The following is a 9,762-nucleotide window of genomic DNA, read 5'->3' as shown; positions in this document are numbered from 1 at the left end:
CAACAGTCTCCCACTTGCACTAGAGTCAATAATCTAGCCCTCACATCATCATGCGAATTACATTGTAATAAATCTAACACCCATACAGTTCTAGTGTTGATCATGCTTTGCCCGTGGAAGAGGTTTAGTCAGCGGTGTGCTACATTCAGATCCGTGTGCACTTTGCATATATTTACGTCCTCTCCTTCGACGTAGTCGCGGATGAGGTCGAATCGTCGTTTGATGTGTCTGGACTTCTTGTGAAACCGTGGTTCCTTTGCTAAGGCAATGGCACCCGTGTTGTCACAGAACAAGGTTATTGGATTCAGTGCGCTTGGCACCACTCCAAGACCCGTCATGAATTGCTTCATCCATACACCCTCCTTAGCTGCCTCCGAGGCAGCCATGTACTCCGCTTCACATATAGAATCTGCTACGACGCTTTGCTTGGAACTGCACCAGCTTACCGCACCCCCATTAAGAATAATACGTATCCGGTTTGCGACTTAGAGTCGTCCGGATCTGTGTCAAAGCTTGCATCGACGTAACCTTTTACGGCGAGCTCTTCGTCACCTCATACACGAGAAACATCTCCTTAGTCCTTTTCAGGTACTTCAGGATATTCTTGACCGCCGTCCAGTGATCCACTCCTGGATTACTCTAGAACCTACCTGCCATACTTATGGCCAGGCTAACGTCCGGTCTAGTGCACAACATCGCATATATGATAGAACCTATGGCTGAAGCATAGGGGACGGAGCGCCTATGCTCTCTATCTTCATCAGTTGCTGGGCACTGAGTCTTACTCAATCTCGTACCTTGTAAAACTGGCAAGAACCCTTTATTGGACTGTTCCATTCTGAACCTCTTCAAAACTTTATCAAGGTATGTGCCTTGTGAAAGTCCTATCAGGCGTTTTGATCTATCCCTGTAGATCTTAATGCCTAGAATGTAAGCAGCTTCTCCTAGGTCCTTCATAGAGAAACTTTTATTCAAGTAATCCTTTATGCTCTCCAAAAACTCTACGTTGTTTCCAATCAGCAATATGTCATCCACATATAATATTAGAAACACCACAGATCTCCCACTCACTTTCTTGTAAATACAAGATTCTCCAACCACTTGTATAAACCCAAATGCTTTGATCACCTCATCAAAGCGTTTGTTCCAACTCCGAGATGCTTGCACCAGTCCATAAATGGATCGCTGGAGCTTGCACACCTTGTTAGCATTCTTAGGATCGACAAAACCTTCGGGTTGCATCATATACAATTCTTCCTTAAGGAAACCATTAAGGAACGCCGTTTTGACATCCATCTGCCAGATTTCATAATCGAAAAATGCAGCTACTGCTAACATGATTCTGACGGACTTAAGCATCGCTACGGGTGAGAATGTCTCATCGTAGTCAACTCCTTGAACTTGTGAAAAACCCTTTGCCACAAGTCGAGCTTTATAAACGGTCACATTGCCGTCAGCGTCCGTCTTCCTCTTAAAGATCCATTTGTTCTGAATAGTCTTGCGGCCCTCAGTCAGTACTTCCAAAGTCCACACTTTGTTCTCATACATGGATCCTATCTCGGACTTCATGGCTTCTAGCCATTTGTTGGAATCTGGGCCCACCATTGCTTCTTCATAATTTGCAGGTTCATTGTTGTCCAACAACATGATTGATAAGACGGGATTATCGTACCACTCTGGAGCAGCACGTGGTCTCGTCGACCTGCGTGGTTCGACAGAAACTTGAACCGGAGTTTCATGATCATCATCATTAACTTCCTCCTCAACCGGCGTCACAACGATAGAGGTTTCCCCTTGCCCTGCGCCACCATCCAGAGGGATGAGAGGTTCGACAACCTCGTCAAGTTCTATCTTCCTCCCACTCAATTCTCTCGAGAGAAACTCCTTCTCGAGAAAAGCTCCATTTTAGCAACAAACACTTTGCCCTCGAATTTGAGATAGAAGGTGTACCCAACTGTCTCTTTTGGGTAACCTATGAAGATGCACTTTTCCGCTTTGGGTTCCAGCTTTTCAGGCTGAAGCTTTTTGACATAAGCATCACATCCCCAAACTTTAAGAAACGACAACTTTGGCCTTTTGCCATACCACAGTTCGTATGGTGTCGTCTCAAAGGATTTTGATGGTGCCCTATTTAAAGTGAATGCAGCTGTTTCTAATGCATAGCCCCAAAATGATAACGGCAAATCGGTAAGAGACATCATAGATCGCACCATCTCTAATAAAGTACGATTACGATGTTCGGACACACCATTACGCTGGGGTGTTCCAGGCGGTGTTAACTGTGAAACAACTCCACATTGTCTTAAGTGAGCACCAAACTCGAAACTCAGATACTCACCCCCACGATCAGACCGTAGGAACTTGATCTTCTTGTTACGATGATTTTCAACTTCACTCTGAAATTGCTTGAACTTTTCAAATGTTTCAGACTTGTGCTTCATTAAGTAGACATAACCATATCTACTCAAATCGTCAGTGAAGGTGACAAAATAACGATATCCGCCGCGTGCCTCTACGCTCATCGGACCACACACATCGGTATGTATGATTTCCAACAAGTCACTTGCACGCTCCATTGTTCCGGAGAACGGAGTTTTAGTCATCTTGCCCATGAGGCATGGTTCGCACGTGTCAAGTGAATCAAAGTCAAGTGAATCCAAAAGTCCATCGGCATGGAGTTTCTTCATGCGCTTTACACCAATATGACCTAAGCGGCAGTGCCACAAACATATGGCTCTATCATTGTTAGCTCTAACTCTTTTGGTCTCAGTGTTATGTATGTGTGTATCGCTATCAAGATTCAATATGAACAATCCTCTCACATTGGGTGCATGACCATAAAAGATGTTACTCATAGAAATAGAACAACCATTATTCTCTGACTTAAAAGAGTAACCGTCTCGCAATAAACAAGATCCAGATATAATGTTCATGCTCAACGCAGGCACTAAATAACAATGATTCAAGTTCATAACTAATCTTGATGGTAACTGAAGTGAAACTATGCCGACGGCGATTGCATCAACCTTGGAACCATTTCCTACTCGCATCGTCACTTCATCTTTCGCCAGCCTTCGTCTATTCCGCAGTTCCTGTTTCGAGTTGCAAATATGAGCAACAGAACCGGTATCGAATACCCAGGCACTACTACGAGAGCTGGTTAAGTACACATCAATAACATATATATCAAATATACCTGATTTTTCTTTGGCCTCCTTCTTATCTGCGAGATACTTGGGGCAATTGCGCTTCCAGTGACCCATACCCTTGCAATAGTAACACTCTGTTTCAGGCTTAGGTCCAGCTTTGGGTTTCTTCGTCGGATTGGCAACAAGCTTGCCGCTCTTCTTTGAATTACCCTTCTTGCCTTTGTCGTTTCTCTTGAAACTAGTGGTCTTATTCACCATCAACACTTGATGCTCTTTACGGAGTTCAGACTCTGCGACTTTCAGCATCGCAAACAACTCGCCGGGAGACTTGTTCATCCCTTGCATGTTGTAGTTCAACACAAAGCCTTTATAGCTTGGCGGCAGTGATTGAAGGATTCTGTCAGTGATAGCCTCTTGCGGGAGTTCAATCCCCAGCTCAGCTAGACGGTTTGAGTACCCAGACATTTTGAGCACATGTTCACTGACACACGAGTTCTCCTCCATCTTGCAAGCATAGAATTTATCGGAGGTCTCATACCTCTCGATCCGGGCGTTCTTCTGAAAGATAAACTTCAACTTCTGGAACATCTCAAATGCTCCATGACGCTCAAAGCGACGTTGAAGTCCCGGTTCTAAGCCATACAAGACTGCACATTGAACTACTGAGTAGTCCTCCTTACGTGCTAACCAAGCGTTCTTAACATCCCGATCAGCCGTAGCGGGTGGTTCATCTCCTAGCGCAGCATTAAGGACATAATCCTTCTTCCCAGCTTGTAAGATTAGCTTAAGATTACGAGCCCAGTCTACAAAGTTGCTTCCATCATCTTTCAACTTAGCTTTCTCTAGGAACGTATTAAAATTCAGGGTGACTGTCGCGTGAGCCATGATCTACAACACAAATATATTCAAACTGGACTTAGACTATGTTCAAGATAATTAGAGTTTAACTTAATCAAATTATTCGCTAAACTCCCACTCAAAAAGTACATCTCTCTAGTCATTTGAGTGGTTCATGATCCACTTACACTAGCTCAAGTCCGATCATCACGTGAGTTGAGCATAGTTTCAGTGGTGATGATCTTGTCTCAGCAGGGCTCCGCCCGAGCTCCGCAGAAACGCGATCTAGAGGAAAAACCGTGGAGGTATGTGGTCGGGCTGCAGTGGAAAAGTCGTCTCAAATCAGCCCTAAAACCTCCGTATATATGGTGGAAGAGGGGGGGCCTTGCCTTGGGGCTCAAGGAGCCCCAAGGGGGTCGGCCGAGCCAAGGGGGGAAGGTCTCCCCCCCCAAACCGAGTCCTACTTGGTTTGGTGGGTGGAGTCCTTCTTTCCTTTCCCACCTCCTCCTTTTTTTTCTTTTCTCTTTGATTTTTCTTCCAATGCGCATAGGGCTCTTTTGGGCTGTCTCACCAGCCCACTAAGGGCTGGTGCGCCACCCTCAATGCCTATGGGCTTCCCCAGGGTGGGTTGCCCCCCCCCCCCCCGGTGAACTCCCGGAACCCATTCGTCATTCCCGGTAACTCCGAAAACCTTCCGGTAATCAAATGAGGTGATCCTATATATCAATCTTCGTTTCCGGACCATTCCGGAAACCCTCGTGACGTCCGTGATCTCATCCGGGACTCCTAACAACATTCGGTAACCAACCATATAACTCAAATACGCATAAAACAACGTCGAACCTTAAGTGTGCAGACCCTGCGGGTTCGAGAACTATGTAGACATGACCCGAGAGACTCCTCGGTCAATATCCAATAGCGGGACCATGATGCCCATATTGGATCCTACATATTCTAAGAAGATCTTATCGTTTGAACCTCAGTGTCAAGGATTCATATAATCCCGTATGTCATTCCCTTTGTCCTTCGGTATGTTACTTGCCCGAGATTCGATCGTCAGTATATGTATACCTATTTCAATCTCGTTTACCGGCAAGTCTCTTTACTCATTCTGTAATACAAGATCCCGCAACTTACGCTAAGTCACATTGCTTGCAAGGCTTGTGTGTGATGTTGTATTACCGAGTGGGCCCCGAGATACCTCTCCGTCACACGGAGTGACAAATCCCAGTCTTGATCCATACTAACTCAACGAACACCTTCGGAGATACCTGTAGAGCATCTTTATAGTCACCCAGTTACGTTGCGACGTTTGATACACACAAAGTATTCCTCCGGTGTTAGTGAGTTATATGATCTCATGGTCATAGGAACAAATACTTGACACGCAGAAAACAGTAGCAACAAAATGACACGATCAACATGCTACGTCTATTAGTTTGGGTCTAGTCCATCACGTGATTCTCCTAATGACGTCATCCTGTTATCACGCAACAACACCTTGTTCATAATCAGAAGACACTGACTATCTTTGATCAACTGGCTAGCCAACTAGAGGCTTGCTAGGGACAGTGTTTTATCTATGTATCCACACATGTAAATGAGTCTTCATTCAATACAATTATAGCATGGATAATAAACGATTATCTTGATACAGGAATTATAATAATAACTATATTTATTATTGCCTCTAGGGCATAATTCCAACAATAATTAGTCCATTTAGCTCCAAAATACCATAATAAGCTCAAAATGGCATAAGAACCTTGGTTAGCTCGTTAATATTATATACTTAGCTTGTTTTCCTCTAAAATGGGATAATTAGCCCATTTAGCTCAAAAAAGACATAATTAGGTAATTTAGCTCCAACAAGAGGAGAAGAGAAGAAGAAATAGGCAAAATGAAAAGAAAGAAGAAGAAGAAGAAGAAGAAGAAGAAGAAGAAGAAGAGAAGAAGGAGAAGGAGGAGGAGGAGGAGGAGAAGGCCAAGGACCTTCTATCCTTCTCCTCCTCCTCCTTCTCCTCCTCCTCCTCCTTCTTCTTAATTTCTTCTTCTTCTTCTCCTCCTCCTCTTTCTTCTCCTCTTTCATATTATCCTTGCTTTAATTAACCCAACAATGACATAATTAGCCCATTTAGCTCCAAAATACCATAATAAGCTCAAAATGGCACAAGAACCTTGGTTAGCTCATGAATATTATATACTTAGCTTGTTTTCCTCTAAAATGACATAATTGGAATATTTGTGTTGATCGGGTGGATTTACATGTGATAGTTGTCTCGTCGCTGTGAGGTCTGCTGTGCGAAGACCTGCCCATGCGTTGTACGAGCTCCGCCCCTGCATTCGTGGGTCAGTACAAATTTCATCTCCTCCCCGCCCCTTCATTTACTGTGGCTGGGTTTCCGGATAAAACTTTCTAGATTTAGGTAATTCAATTAATTTATCAGTATGCGTGACCAGTATGCGTCTCCCGTTCGAAAGGGCGACATCTATAAATATGCATGTCTTTGCATATTTATAACCGCCATCCTTTCGAATTGTCCAACATTATCCATGGACAGCCCGAGTATGTGTAGATTGGGTTCGTTTTCCCGTATGCTGTGCTCTGGATCCGATGCGGAATTTCGTCAGTGCTTCCCTGTTGTTCTCCGGATGCACATCCTCTCTGTTTATTGCGGAGACGTGTATCAGGAGAACAGCGAGGAGGTGCTGTCGAAATTTTGCGTTGGATCCGGAGCAGAGCATGGGAAAACGAACCCAATCTACACATACTCCGGTGGGATTATGACCTATCTTTACCTATTAGCGTGTAGGTTGCCTGGACGTAATAAAAATGGCGAACCTGATTAACCGATGAATATAAATGCTAAATTATATATAAATATATTTCTTCTGTCTTTAGTAGCTACGCAAGATGAGTGATCGTGCGTGGATGTATACCGGTCACCCTAGTCAGAAAAAGATGACGAAAGAATGGTTTTTAAAAACAAAGAAATTTGTGAAAGCCGCATTCACAAATGGCCAGGAAAGAAACTATTGCCCCTGTCCTGGATGCGACAACTATAAAAAGACGACAGAGGCTGTAATGATTAAACACCTGCAGAGGAGGGGTTTTAAGCCTAATTATACGGTGTGGACATTTCATGGTGAGTCTATACAACGCACAAGAGCTGAGGTGGTCCGTCGTCGCACGGACGAGCATGGTACTGGGATCGAAGACATGGTGCAAGACTTTGATGATGCTCGGGATTCGGAAGATGAGATGAAGGAATCTGCAAAGGCCTTTTATGAAATGTTGGAGTCTTCAAAACGTCCTTTCCATGAGCACACTGAGCTCTGTCAGCTGGACGCAATTGCACAAGTAATGGCTCTGAAGGCTCAGTTCAACTTGGGAAGAGAATGCTACGACGCGATGATGACACTATTTGGACGTTTCCTACCCAAAGGCCATGTCATGCCTGCAAACCTGTACCGGTCGGACAAAATACTTCGTGTACTTAAGATGCCCTATGAGAAGATAGATGCATGTGAGAAAGGATGTGTCTTATTTAGGAAGGAGTATGCACACTTTGACTATTGTCCCAATTGCGAGTCTTGCAGGTATCTTCTGGTAGAAAACGGTATGGGTGAGAAGAGGCAGGCCAAAATCGCAGTTAGTGTTCTTCGGTATATGCCAATCATACCAAGACTTCAACGTCTTTTCATGGTCGAAGAGACAGCCAGACATATGACATGGCACAAATTGGGCAAAAGAACCAAACTAGATGCGGATGGGAATAAGATGATGGTACACACATCGGATGGGGAAGCGTGGAAACATTTCGATGGATTGCATCAGGATAAAGCGGCAGATCCAAGGAATCCTCGAGTCTGCGCCGCCACGGATGGTTTTAATCCCTTCGGCATGACGGCAACCCAATACAGTTGTTGGCCTGTATTTGTCATTCCACTCAATCTCCCCCCCCCCCCCCCCCCCCGCGCAGATTATGCAAAGAAAGAACATATTTCTGACGTTGATAATTCCAGGGCCCAATTATCCGGGGAAGAATATGAATGTGGACCTGCAACCGCTTAAGGATGAATTGGAAGAAGCTTGGGAAAATGGGGTCAAGACATACGATGCCGCTAGAAAAGAAAACTTCAAAATGCATGTGTGGTACATGTACTCTATGCATGACTTGCCAGCGTATGCGCTATTCTCTGGATGGTGTGTGCATGGAAGGTTCCCGTGCCCCCAATGCAAGGCAGCTCTTCAGTTTCATTGGTTGCAGGAGGGTCGGAAGTATTCTTGCTTTGACTTGCATAGACAGTTCCTGGATCCTGACCATGAGTTCAGAAAAGACAAGAAGAACTTTACCAAAGGTAAAGTTGTGAAAAACTTGGCACCACCTGCGTTCACAGGCCAACAGATCCTGGATCAGTTAAACGCCCTCGAGCCTGAACCAGAGCGTCCAGGGTATTTCAAGGGGTATAATTCAAAACATGTCTGGACTCACAAGCCATGCTTCTGGTATAATTCAAGACCTCCTTCTTCCACACAATATCGACATGATGCACACTGAAAAGAATATCGGAGAGGCTATTTTTGGTACATTGTTCGACATAGATGGGAAGACAAAGGATAATATTAAGGCTAGAGTCGATCAAGAGACACTATGTCATAGACCGTTACAAAACATGCGAGAAGGCAAAGGAAAGCAGAAGTGGTCGAAGCCAAAGGCCTGGTTCAATCTTGGAAGGCCAGCTATGAGGGAAATTATCTTGTGGGTCAAAATGCACTTGATGTTCCCCGATGGGTATGCAGCGAATCTAAAGAGGGGAGCGAGTCTTGAAAAATTAAAAATCTTTGGTATCAAGAGTCATGATTGGCACATATGGCTAGAGCGGGTAATGCCGGTGATGTTACGTGGCTTTATTCCTGAGGATGAATGGCTAGTACTGGCGGAGCTGAGCTATTTCTTCCGTGTTCTTTGTGCGAAAGAATTGTCGCCTGGCGTGGTAGAAGACATGGAGGAATTTGCACTGGAGTTGTTGTGCAAGTTAGAGAAGATCTTTCCACCGGGCTTCTTTAATCCAATGCAGCATTTGATTTTACATCTACCGACCGAGGCAAGATTGGGTGGGCCCGTGCAAGATTGTTGGTGATATGCAACTGAGAGGATGCAGAAGACCCTTCGAGCTAAATGTAAAAATAAGCGTAGAATTGAAGCATCGATGGCTGAGGCATTCATTACTGAGGAGGTGGCAAACTTTGTGACAGCACACTACGAAGCCAAAAATCATCATTTGCATAATCCGAAGCCTCGGCACAATGATGGAGACCCTAAAAAAGGTGGGTCCAACCTCAGCCTATTCAAAGGGAAGCTTGCACCAGCCGGTGCTTCGAAACCAATAACGTTGGATATCGAAGAATGGCGGAACATTTCGTTGTATATCTTCAACAACCTAACAGAAGTGCGGCCGTACATCGAGTGAGTTCTCGGCACATTTCCCGGTAACTTCTAATTCATTTGAACTGCTCTTATTCCCGGATATTTCAAACAGCCGTTATGTTGTCAAATTCTCGGATGGAGCGGTGATCGAAAATGATTCCGTCGAAGAGTATGAGCTTCTGTCAAAGACAGGAGGCGGCTATCCCGGTTTCATCTCTTGGTTCAAACAAACGGTAATTATCAATAATGGACCATTTCATTCTTGGTCTAACTTGCGCCTAATGCAACAACCGTTTCGTATTAAACTTGTAGGCTAATTCAGAGTCTATGGACGCCGAATTGAG

This window comes from Hordeum vulgare, chromosome 2H (assembly GCF_904849725.1).
Source record: "Hordeum vulgare subsp. vulgare chromosome 2H, MorexV3_pseudomolecules_assembly, whole genome shotgun sequence".
NCBI lineage: Eukaryota > Viridiplantae > Streptophyta > Magnoliopsida > Poales > Poaceae > Hordeum > Hordeum vulgare.
Note: the sequence above shows the minus strand (reverse complement) of the source record.